This window comes from Coregonus clupeaformis, chromosome 33 (assembly GCF_020615455.1).
Source record: "Coregonus clupeaformis isolate EN_2021a chromosome 33, ASM2061545v1, whole genome shotgun sequence".
Lineage (NCBI taxonomy): Eukaryota > Metazoa > Chordata > Actinopteri > Salmoniformes > Salmonidae > Coregonus > Coregonus clupeaformis.
Window position 1 is genome coordinate 20,350,271 of NC_059224.1, and position 12,619 is coordinate 20,362,889.

The 12,619-nt window shown below is 46.1% G+C and overlaps 1 protein-coding gene across 3 annotated transcripts in view; it reads right to left on the reverse strand.

The window, feature by feature from the left end:
* The window catches only part of LOC121548771 (SAM and SH3 domain-containing protein 1), a 312,171-nt gene that overhangs the window by 143,832 nt on the left and 155,720 nt on the right, over nucleotides 1–12,619 (reverse strand). The window contains exon 1 of one of the 3 annotated variants that reach the window (XM_041860323.2): nucleotides 6,996–7,268. The exons of the other annotated variants lie outside the window; for them this stretch is intronic. The gene's annotated coding sequence lies outside the window, so the exon portion shown is untranslated. Of the gene's footprint in view, nucleotides 1–6,995; nucleotides 7,269–12,619 lie in introns of those variants that run through there. 3 annotated transcript variants of the gene reach the window in all.

Consider the following 12,619-nt stretch of genomic DNA (forward strand, 5'->3'; position numbering starts at 1 on the left):
GTTTCCACTATCTTCCACTCTGCTCACCTCCCTCTCTCTACTCAGCCTAACTAGCTCCACCTGTCCCTGCTCTGCTCGGCTCTATTACTCTGCCAGCTGCGCTGCATTACCCACTAACCTCTCCCAGTATTTAAGGCCCTGTCTTTCAGCTCTCCGGTGTCAGATCGTCTGCAAAGCTCACACCCGGAACCTGTTTGCTCGCGCTTCTGGCTCACCCTGGTTTTGTGACCCCGGACCTGCCTGTTTATTGGATACTCTTCTGCCTTAGGAGATCCAGACCTGCTTCTGCCATTTCGACTCCTGACTACTCTTCAATCCCGGTAACTCTGACCAGCCTTCTGCCTTGCTACTACGTATTTTGGATTCCCTTGAACTGTACTGCTGCCTGGTTTCATTCCGCCCTGTTGTGTCTGTGTCTCCCCCCCCCCAGGACTTCTGGACCACCCACCACCGGCTTCATAGGACGCATCGCTGCCACTGGGGGGGGCACAGACCCAGCGCATTGGACGGGATCCCTGTTACCCCTGGAGCCTTCATTCACTCCCTACTTCCCTTTTCCCTTAAGTTTAATAAACTTTCTGGTGTGACGCAATTGTGGTCCTCTGGTCGTCTGTCTGAATCGTGACAATTACCAGATTCAGCTGAGGTATAGAGCTTAGAGAATGATTTATACCAAATACAATGCTCTTAGTTTTAGAGATGTTCAGGATCAGTTTATTACTGGCCACCCATTCCAACACAGACTGCAACTCTTTGTTAAGGGTTTCAGTGACTTCATTAGCTGTGGTTGCTGACATGTATAGGGTTGAATCATCAGCATACATGGACACACAAGCTTTGTTTAATGCCAGTGCAGGTCATTGGTAAAAATAGAAAAGAGTAGAGGGCCTAGAGAGCTGCCCTGCGGTACACCACACCCTACATGTTTGACATTAGATAGTGTTGTGTCGAGAAAACGTTGCTAATTATGCTGTGTGACCAAGGAGAACCCACTGACGCTGTATTTTCATCATAAAGGTTTATTCATAACAAAGGGTTACAGCGTCGATTTACAGATACCTGCAGATACCTGGAGAATAATCGCCCCATCTCAAATCTGATTATTCTGTCATCCTTTGTCCCAACTAAGTATTTATAATCTTTACCCTGCTGTGGGTGGTTTCCCATACAGACCAATCACCTGTCTCCACACAACAGACTTCCTCTGTTCTATGGTGTGTCCCCACAAAACTACTCCCTCTAAGCTGAATAAACCTCCTCTCAGGTTCCATTTGAAAACGTTAGCAAAGTCATAATTCCTCAGATACTACATACAGTGGGGAGAACAAGTATTTGATACACTGCCGATTTTTCAGGTTTTCCTACTTACAAAGCATGTAGAGGTCTGTAATTTTTTATCATAGGTACACTTCAACTGTGAGAGACGGAATCTAAAACAAAAATCCAGAAAATCACATTGTATGATTTTTAAGTAATTAATTTGCATTTTATTGCATGACATAAGTATTTGATCACCTACCAACCAGTAAGAATTCCGGCTCTCACAGACCTGTTAGTTTTTCTTTAAGAAGCCCTCCTGTTCTCCACTCATTACCTGTATTAACTGCACCTGTTTGAAGTCGTAACCTGTATAAAAGACACCTGTCCACACACTCAATCAAACAGACTCCAACCTCTCCACAATGGCCAAGACCAGAGAGCTGTGTAAGGACATCAGGGATAAAATTGTAGACCTGCACAAGGCTGGGATGGGCTACAGGACAATTGGCAAGCAGCTTGGTGAGAAGGCAACAACTGTTGGCGCAATTATTAGAAAATGGAAGAAGTTCAAGATGACGGTCAATCACCCTCGGTCTGGGGCTCCATGCAAGATCTCACCTCGTGGGGCATCAATGATCATGAGGAAGGTGAGGGATCAGCCCAGAACTACACGGCAGGACCTGGTCAATGACCTGAAGAGAGCTGGGACCACAGTCTCAAAGAAAACCATTAGTAACACACTATGCCGTCATGGATTAAAATCCTGCAATGCACGCAAGGTCACCCTGGTCAAGCCAGCGCATGTCCAGGCCCGTCTGAAGTTTGCCAATGACCATCTGGATGATCCAGAGGAGGAATGGGAGAAGGTCATGTGGTCTGATGAGACAAAAATAGAGCTTTTTGGTCTAAACTCCACTCGCCGTGTTTGGAGGAAGAAGAAGGATGAGTACAACCCCAAGAACACCATCCCAACCGTGAAGCATGGAGGTGGAAACATCATTCCTTGGGGATGCTTTTCTGCAAAGGGGACAGGACGACTGCACCGTATTGAGGGGAGGATGGATGGGGCCATGTATCGCGAGATCTTGGCCAACAACCTCCTTCCCTCAGTAAGAGCATTGAAGATGGGTCGTGGCTGGGTCTTCTAACATGACAACAACCCGAAACACACAGCCATAGCAACTAAGGAGTGGCTCCGTAAGAAGCATCTTAAGGTCCTGGAGTGGCCTAGCCAGTCTCCAGACCTGAACCCAATAGAAAATCTTTGGAGGGAGCTGAAAGTCTGTATTGCCCAGCGACAGCCCCGAAACCTGAGGGATCTGGAGAAGGTCTGTATGGAGGAGTAGGCCAAAATCGCTGCTGCAGTGTGTGCAAACCTGGTCAAGACCTACAGGAAACGTATGATCTCTGTAATTGCAAACAAAGGTTTCTGTACCAAATATTAAGTTCTGCTTTTCTGATGTATCAAATACTTATGTCATGCAATAAAATGCAAATTAATTACTTAAAAATCATACAATGTGATTTTCTGGATGTTTGTTTTAGATTCCGTCTCTCACAGTTGAAGTGTACCTATGATAAAAATTACAGACCTCTACATGCTTTGTAAGTAGGAAAACCTGCAAAATCGGCAGTGTATCAAATACTTGTTCTCCCCACTGTATTTCCCCCCTTCGAGACAAATTAAGTCTCGAAAACAAAAATAATAGGATTATGACAAGTAACAATCTCTTATTGAGTATTTTTAACAATAAACCAAAAACACATTTTTCTATGGAGTGTAAATAAATTTATATGAAATATGAACAAATCTTTATGGAGTGTGAATACATTTCTATGAAATATGAACAAATCTTTATGGAGTGTGAATACATTTCTATGAAATATGAACAAATCTTTATGGAGTGTGAGAGCGAAAAACCTGTCTGGCAGCAAAGTCATAATTCCTCAGATACTACAATAGGCTTCAGTTAAAGAAAACCCAATGAGTTCTATTAGAAAGCTCTGAATCCACAATATGGCAGAACTTTTCTCAACAACAGGTTATGGTCAATAATACCAAAGGCTGCACTGAAATCTAACAGTACAGCTCCCACAATCTTCTTATTATCAATTTCTTTCAACCAATCATCAGTCATTTGTGTCAGTGCAGTACATGTTTAGTGTCCTTCTCTATAAGCGTGCTGTCTGTTGTCAATTTGTTTATAGAGAAATAGCATTGTATTTGGTCAAACAATTTTTTCCAACGGTTTGCTAAGAGCTGGCAGCAAGCTGATAGGTCTGCTGTTAGAACCAGTAAAGGCCACTTTACCACTCTTGAGTAGCGGAATGACTTTGGCTTCCTTCCAGGCCTGAGGACAAAGATTTTCCTCTAGGCTCAGATTAAAGATATGACACATAGGAGTGGCCATAGAGTTAGCTACCATCCTCAGTAGCTTTCCATCTAACTTGTCACAAGGCTTAAAAATCCTACTTTAACCATTCCCCTCCCCTTCATCTACACTGGTTGAAGTGGATTTAACAAGTGACATCAATAAGGGATCATAGCTTTCACCTGGTCAGTCTATGTCATGGAAAGATAAGGTGTTCTTAATGTTTTGTATACTCATTGTATACGCACGCACGCACGCAGGCACGCACGCACACACACATACACACAAAAGCCTGAACAGATAGGTAGCCTAGCGGTTAAGAGTGTTTGCCAGTAACAGAAAGGTCACTGGTTCGAATCCCAGAACCCTAATTACTCCTGTAAGTTGCTCTGGAAAATCTACTAAATGACTTAAATGTAGAATGTAACAAGAGGCCTACCAGCTGCACTTCAGAGAGAGCAGAAAAAAGCAGGGACAACAAGCAGGTAACACATGTACATATGGGGTTGAGAAAAGACTGTCTAACAACCCCAGTGTGGGTGTTCATGTAATGAGGGATGGTGTTCATTGTCTCTCTCTCTTCTTCCTCCACAGACAAGCCTGGGGGATCATATACTGTGACATGATTAGTGGTGTTACGGAGCAGAAAGGCTGCAGCAGATGTTACAAAAGTTTCCTCACTTCCTCTGTAAATCTGGGTGTCCAGGCAGGATGTGACGGCTGATGTTGTCATCCATCCTTCACCGGTTGGTAGTGTGGGGCGGTGGAGCTGTGCCCTGGCCTGGCACAGACCAGCGGATACTTAGTTATACAAAGCACAGGGCTTTCTGCTGTTGGCACAGTACTAGGGCGATGAAGCTTTGAATACGGCACCCAGGCTCTACACTGGAATCTCTATCTATTCATTAACGGATTCCATTCTGTTTGAAATCCCATCACTGTGCATACCGCACAGCGCTAAGGGATTGACGTGTGTGTGTGTAGCTGCTCTGCTGATGGTATGACTAAATGACAGAGGGGATGGGCAGGACAAAGAGGCTCACAGGGTTAGTATCAGCCAGAGCAGGGCCCACTGTAGAGACAGGGAAGTGTTGGCTTTGTAAGGCTAATGCTAAGCGGATCCTCTGCAAAGCTCATGTCTGGCCCATCCACATCTATTAGGTAGACACAACACACTGACTGACAGGCAGTGAAGTCTAATGTAAACAAGTCAACAAATCCCAGTTGTCCACCAGCCCTGAGAGAGAAGTAGTCTCTAGTCTACACAAGCTGATGTGTCTCATGAAAATTGGGCTCAGAGGTCTATCTCCATAGCAACGCTTTGACAGACAGACTCCAGACAAAGTAGAGAATAAAGAGGAGAGAAACAGAGAGAAAGAGAGGGGGAGGGACGGAGAGTCTAAGAAGAAAGACAGTCTGTCTGACTGGCAGAGACAGCTACTACAGAGCGAGAGAGAGAGAGAGAGAGAGAGAGAGAGAGAGAGAGAGAGAGAGAGAGAGAGAGAGAGAGAGAGAGAGAGAGAGAGAGAGAGATGCAGAGAGAGAGAGAGAGAGAGAGAGAGAGAGAGAGAGAGAGAGAGAGAGAGAGAGAGAGAGAGAGAGAGAGAGAGAGAGAGAGAGAGAGAGAGAGAGAGAGAGAGAGAGAGAGAGAGAGAGAGAGAGGGCTTTGATGGCTGAATCTCCATTAATTACCTCCCAGGCAGAGAAGACCATAGCAGAACAGAGCAGAGGAACCCTTCCTTCACATCACTGTGTCAACTCACTACAATCTACCTCCAAACTCCCCTCGGGCCACGGGTAGCTCCATCCCGGTGCCAACAATCTACCTCCCCCCTCTGCCTGTGGGTATCTGATTTAGCCTGTCAGTTGTTCCTGTGAGCCTCCCCTGCCTCCCCCCGAGGAGAACTCCAGGCTAAAGAGCTCAAATCAAGCCTGTTAGTTCAGCTCTATTTCTGTCTATGTCTCTGTCTATTTCTTTGTTCTGAAGGCTCTGGATTCAGATATCCTTCCTACAGAACATTCCACACTGGGACTGGGTCTGGGACTGTACAATACAATACAGTAGGCCTGCTAGGCGAGCTACCCTGGGAGGCTCTTGGCCCCATAACTCCTTCCCTCTTGTATAGCTCCTTCCCGTCTTTCCCCTCCCTCCCTCCGTTCCCTTGTTTTTTGTCAGCTGGCCGTTGCTCCAGATGCCGGCTCCAGAGGTCCGGACAGGAAGAGAAGGAGAGAGAGAAAGAGAGGGTGAGAGAGAAAGAGAGAGAGAAAGAGACAAGAGGGAGAGAAGGAGAGAAAATATAGATCTCCACACTCCATCAGCAAAACAGCTATTTGTGAAAGCCCCTCGCCTCCAAACACACACTCACACACACACTGAACAACGGTGCTCCTCTAGTGAACAAGGGCTGACTGTGTCTATGTGTGTGTATGCTTGTTTGAGTGTGTTTCTCTGTTGTGTGTGTGTTTCTCTCTCTCTCTCTCTGTGTGTGTGTTTGTGTCGGTGTGGTGGTGTTGTGTGAGTGTGTTTCTCTGTTGTGTGTGTGTGTGTGTGCTTGTCCGGGAGAAGAGGAGATCAATAAACAGCCGTGAGGCTCAGATTCAGTGCTGATATTTAGCAGGGTTATTTATTTGGGTCTTTGCTGGGAGCAAACCTTTTGTCTCACTCAATGGAAAATAAATCAATAGAGGCTTGAGACGCTGATGATAAATAGTAATGGATCCTGATTTCTTCATCCCTCTCTCTCTATCTGTCTGTCTGGCTCCAGAGAAGAGATGTGAGGCACCGCTCACCCTGTCATGTACTAGAGAACCAAGGAGTAAATAGCTAATTATGGCTAATGGAGCCAGACACACACACACGTATAGACACACACACACACACACACACACACACACACACACACACACACACACACACACACACACACACACACACGTATAGACGCACACACACACACACAGCGCATTGAGCAGTGCAGTGAGAATCAGCTAGCATCGTGACTCAGAAGCATCATTCAGTCAGTCAGAAAGCAGAGGAGGGCTGGCATGCTTCACAAAGTTTCAGTTAACATACCAGCTCAGCCAACAATAATCTCACTCCAACTCAGTTACACTCACCATGAAACTCCTTCTATATGTCTGAAGCTAAAGTTTCTCTGTATGTCTCAAAGTGACAACACAAGACCTCATAGTAACTCAACTCCTCTGGTGAATTCTCTTTCACTTTGTTCACAACTCTTTGATTATATTATTTCTCCATCCAAAGTATTTTAATATTTGACAATACAAATACATGAAAGAAGAGAGAAGATTTCCCCTGAAATTAAATGAAAGAAAGCCCAAAACAGTTTACATAGTACTCACCACTATAATAGAGCCACGGACAGTCCAAGTGTTTCAGAGGAAATGATCTGTAACTCTCCTGCTAACTGTGTGTACCTCTCTCAGAGCGTGAGCAACAAGTAGAGTACAGTAGACTACAGAACAATGCATGGCTTGGCAGAGAAGCAGAGCAGCAGAGTAACAGAGGTCCAGTCATGAAGCACAGATCTGATCTGCTCCAGGTGAGGGAGGGGGCTAGCTACATGCTATGCTAGGCTTGGCTAACTCTTCCTTTAACTCAGCCACTCTCTCCCTTTCTCTGTATCTTTACCCCCACTGTCTGGCTATCTCTCTCTCTCTCTCTCTCTCTCTCTCTCTCTCTCTCTTACACACACAGATAGTCTCTTCTCTCTTCTCTCTCTCTCCCTCTCTCTCTCTCTCTCTCTCTCTCTCTCTCTCTCTCTCTCTCTCTCTCTCTCTCTCTCTCTCTCTCTCTCTCTCTCTCTCTCTCTCTCTCTCTCTCTCTCTCTCTCTCTCTCTCTCTCTCTCTCTCTCTCTCTCTCTCTCTCTCTCTCTCTCTCTCTCTCTCTCTCTCTCTCTTTCACAGCTGAAAGCCCACAGTGGGACGTCCTCTCTCTTCTCCTCTCCTCTCTTCGAGGTCCGGTCCAGTAAGGGTGACTGGTGTTTTCCTGTTGTAACACAGAAAGAGAGGGCCCCACCTAAAAACAAAAAACTGATCCACAGCCAGCCTCTCCCACGGCCCAGCTGGCTGCTGGGTGCTAGGAGCTGACAGGGGCTGCCTGCCTGCCGCAAACTCATATTGAGTCATTTGTCTGTCATGGAAATCACAACCAAATTACAGGGCTCTTCAAGTTCTTGCTTCCAACTATCCAACTCTCTCTCTCTCTTTTGTTATTTTTCTCCTTCTCCTTCTCCCTCTCTCTCTCTTACTCCCTCTCTCCTTTGTAAAGGCCTTCATTTTTAAATGGGGGGGAGTAACTTGATACAGCTAAAAGGAACAATTATTTAAATGAGTCACTCAGTGAGGTTAAGGTTTGTAAATCGGGAGAAGATTAAGAAAAAAAAACAGACAGAGGGAACGAGAGAAAGAGAGAGAAAGAGAGGGAGGGTGGAAAGAGACAGAGGGCAAGGGAGGACAGACGATGAGTTAAAACAGGACCAGCAAGTCCCCCCTGTTCTTCTTATGAACCCCCTGGGAGGGAAGGGGCTTACAGCGTCACACAGACTCACTGACAGGCCTAAGCACCCACAATCCACCACAGCAGTGAGGTCACATGGGACGATTATGGAGACTAGAACTACAGCTGTGAGGTCACATGGGACAGCCATGGAGTTTAGAACTACAGCAGTGAGGTCACATCATGGGACAGTTATGGAGACTAGAACCACAGCAGTGATGTCATATGGGACAGTTATGGAGACTAGAACCACAGCAGTGATGTCATATGGGACAGTTATGGGGACTAGAACCACAGCAGTGATGTCACATGGGACAGTTGTGGAGACTAGAACCACAGCAGTGATGTCACATGGGAAAGTTGTGGAGACTAGAACCACAGCAGTGATGTCACATGGGACAGTTGTGGAGACTAGAACCACAGCAGTGATGTCATATAGCCTATTGCCCCTCAGGAGACTGAAAAGATTTGGCATGGGTCCTCAGATCCTCAGAAAATTCTACAGCTGCACCATCGAGAGCATCCTGACTGGTTGCATCACCGCCTGGTATGGCAAATGCTCGGCCTCCGACCACAAGGCACTACAGAGGGTAGTGCGTACGGCCCAGTACATCACTGGGGCCAAGCTTCCTGCCATCCAGGTCCTCTATACCAGGCGGTGTCAGAGGAAGGCCCTCAAAATTGTCAAAGACTCCAGCCACCCTAGTCATAGACTGTTCTCTCTGCTACAGCACGGCAAGCGGTACCGGAGTGCCAAGTCTAGGTCCATAAGACTCCTGAACAGCTAATCATGGCTACCCACCCCATCTTTTTACGCTGCTGCTACTCTGTTAATTATTTATGCATAGTCACTTTAACTCTACCCACATGTACATATTACTTCAACTACCTCAACTAGCCGGTGCCCCCGCACATTGACTCTGCACCGGTACCCCCCTGTATATATAGCCTCCCTACTGTTATTTTATTTTACTTCTGCTCTTTTTTTCTCAACACTTTTTTGTTGTTGTTTTATTTTACTTTTTTATAAGTAAGCATTTCACTGTAATGTCTGCACCTGTTGTATTCGGCGCATGTGGCCAATAAAATTAGATTAGATTAGATTTGATATGGGACAGTTGTGGAGACTAGAACCACAGAAGTGATGTCATATAGGACAGTTATGGAGTCTACAACCACAGGAGACAGAGGGCCATACTCAATCACATCCAGTCACTGGGTTTCTGTTCATACCTACTGTTTCTGTTCAATCCAGTTAAAAACCTACAGTTTATAGGAACAGTGGCGGGCAGCCTTACACAGCTGTAGCAGCGACAAACCTGTACACATAGACAAACATTACAACTCTACATAGACACACACCACAACTCTACATAGACACACACCACAACTCTACATAGACACACACCACAACTCTACATAGACACACACCACAACTCTACATAGACACACACCACAACTCTACATAGACAAACAACACAACTCTACATAGACACACACCACAACTCTACATAGATACACAACACAACTCTACATAGACACACACCACAACTCTACATAGACAAACACCACAACTCTACATAGACAAACAACACAACTCTACATAGACACACACCACAACTCTACATAGACACACACCACAACCCTACATAGATCCACACCACAACTCTACATAGATACACAACACAACTCTACATAGACACACACCACAACTCTACATAGACAAACAACACAACTCTACATAGACAAACAACACAACTCTACATAGACGCACACCACAACTCTACATAGACACACAACACAACTCTACATATACACACACCACAACTCTACATAGACACACACCACAACTCTACATAGACACACACCACAACTCTACATAGACACACCCTACAACTCCACATAGACACACACCACAACTCTACATAGACACACAACACAACTCTACATATACACACACACCACAACTCTGTTGCTGCATCCTGTTTAGACCTGCTGTCACAACATTTACACACGGTCAATATGCTGGAAGTAGCTCTAATAGCAAACATTTAAAAAAGCAGCACAAAAATGCACACAGGCATGCACACATACACGCACACTACTGCACTTAGAGCATTTAGTGCCAAGCTGTTCACACCCTATTGCTTTTAAATGAGCCCCAAATTACTGGAACACTGGGAGATACATGATTCTCTCTCTCTCTCTCTCTCTCTCTCTCTCGCATGTGTGTGTGTGTGTGCGAGAGAAAGAAAGAGAGTGTGTTTGTGTGTGTGTCTCTGTGTGTGTATGTGTCTGACTCTGACCTCATATGGGGAATTGAGAGCCACTAGCCTAATTAAAAACCAAATCATCTTTCATTTTGGTGCCAAATTGTGACACACCCCGCTCTCCCTGCCAGGCAGCACCCTTCTGCATAAAGATAAGACTATGTAATCTATGAAGAAATAGGATTCTCTAAATCAAATTTCGGACCTCCACTGTTATTCCAAGTATTTAATCCTCAAAAATATCCTTCATCCTCCATCATCACGCTCTCTCTCTCTCTTCCGTAATAGTGGGCCTTTAGGTTAGGTTTGACCAGAAGCTGCTATAGACACTGCTGTCACAAACCCATCAGGTACTCCACTTAGTCATTCAACAGATTGGAAACAGGACACTTGGTTATTTTTAGCACAGAGAACCATACGATCCTCCTGAGGCTAACGATCAGCCAGGACAGACAAATTAAAACTGAACAACACAAGTACACGTTTCATCGACTAATCTCTTTCTATCCATCTATGGAGAGACAGCGACAGACAAAGGAGAGACAGTGTGTGTGTGTGTTTGATTACCCTCATTGAGTGAATAGACACTTCACATAAGAAGGCTGCAAGCCCAGCTAGCAGGCAGGCACTGAGGCAGACAGGCAGACAGGCAGAAAGGCAGGCAGGCAGGCAGGAAGACAGGCAGGCACTAAGGCAGACAGGTAGACAGGCAGACAAGCAGGCAGGCAGGCAGACAGGCAGGCAGGCAGTGAGGCACTGAGGCAGACAGGTAGACAGGCAGGCAGACAGGCAGGCAGGCAGGCACTGAGGCAGACAGGTAGACAGGCAGACAAGCAGGCAGGCAGACAGGCAGGCAGGCAGGCAGTGAGGCAGACAGGTAGACAGGCAGGCAGGCAGGCAGGCAGGCAGGCACTGAGGCAGACAGGTAGACAGGCAGACAAGCAGGCAGGCAGGCAGGCAGTGAGGCACTGAGGCAGACAGGTTAACAGGCAGGCAGGCAGACAGACAGGCAGACAGGCAGAAAGGTAGACAGGTAGACAGGTAGGCAGGTAGACAGGCAGATAGGCAGACAGTGAGGCACTGAGGCAGACAGGTAGACAGGCAGACAGGCAGTGGTTGCTAGTTGCTAGAGTAGAGATCTCTCCAGGGTCTATGGGGCCAACATGCTGTCCAGACTGGCCAGTTACCAGAGACTGGTACTGAATACTGATCATTACCACAGAGGCTGACTACCACACAGACAGACACACAGACACAGTGATACAGAGACAGGGAGAGAGACAGGGCTACCCGCACCATCTGTTAACTAGGACTGGGAAATGAGCAGAGAGAGAGAGCGCGAGAGAGAAATAAAGAGAGGGGGAGAGGATGGAGGGATGGAGAGAGAGAGAGAGAGAGAGAGAGAGAGAGAGAGAGAGAGAGAGAGAGAGAGAGAAAGAGAGATAGAGAGTTTTGATTTGAGGAAGGGAGGGAGGGAAGGGTGAGGGTTAGTCGAAGAGTAAACAGAAACACACAATTACACACACACACACACACACACATGCATGGACAAATATGGAAGCGAGGAATCACACACACACACACCTGCAAAATTCTTCAGAGCATCAAAGGATATCTATAAAGCTCTACTGTGCCTACAAATGGCAAAAGCGTTCATAAATTATAAACAAGTAGCCGTTAAACCGTTACCAGGAACATCATATCTAAAGCAATTTATATGCAAATGTGTGACAAGTGGCAGAGCACAAGGGAATTGGAGAAGAATTAGAGCACGCTCATTGACTCTGGCTGACCTCCTTCACTAATATAGACTCTCAGTAATGAGCTACCTCACACACACACACGCACACACACACACACACACACACACACACACACACACACACACACACACACACACACACACACACACACACACACACACACACACACACACACACACACACACACACACACACACACACACACACACACACACACACATACACACACAGGTGAGGTTCTCCCAGTCCCAATATCAGGGCAGATGCAGGCTAACACTAGATGGCAGCAGAGCGCTGGTCTCCTATAGGACTAATGCCTGTGCCTGGGAGCATTGCATCATTGTAACGGGAGAACACATACCATAGAGAAAAACAGACATCCACACCAAACCACAGAGCAACCTAAAGATGCACAGTATATATTGAAATCACAA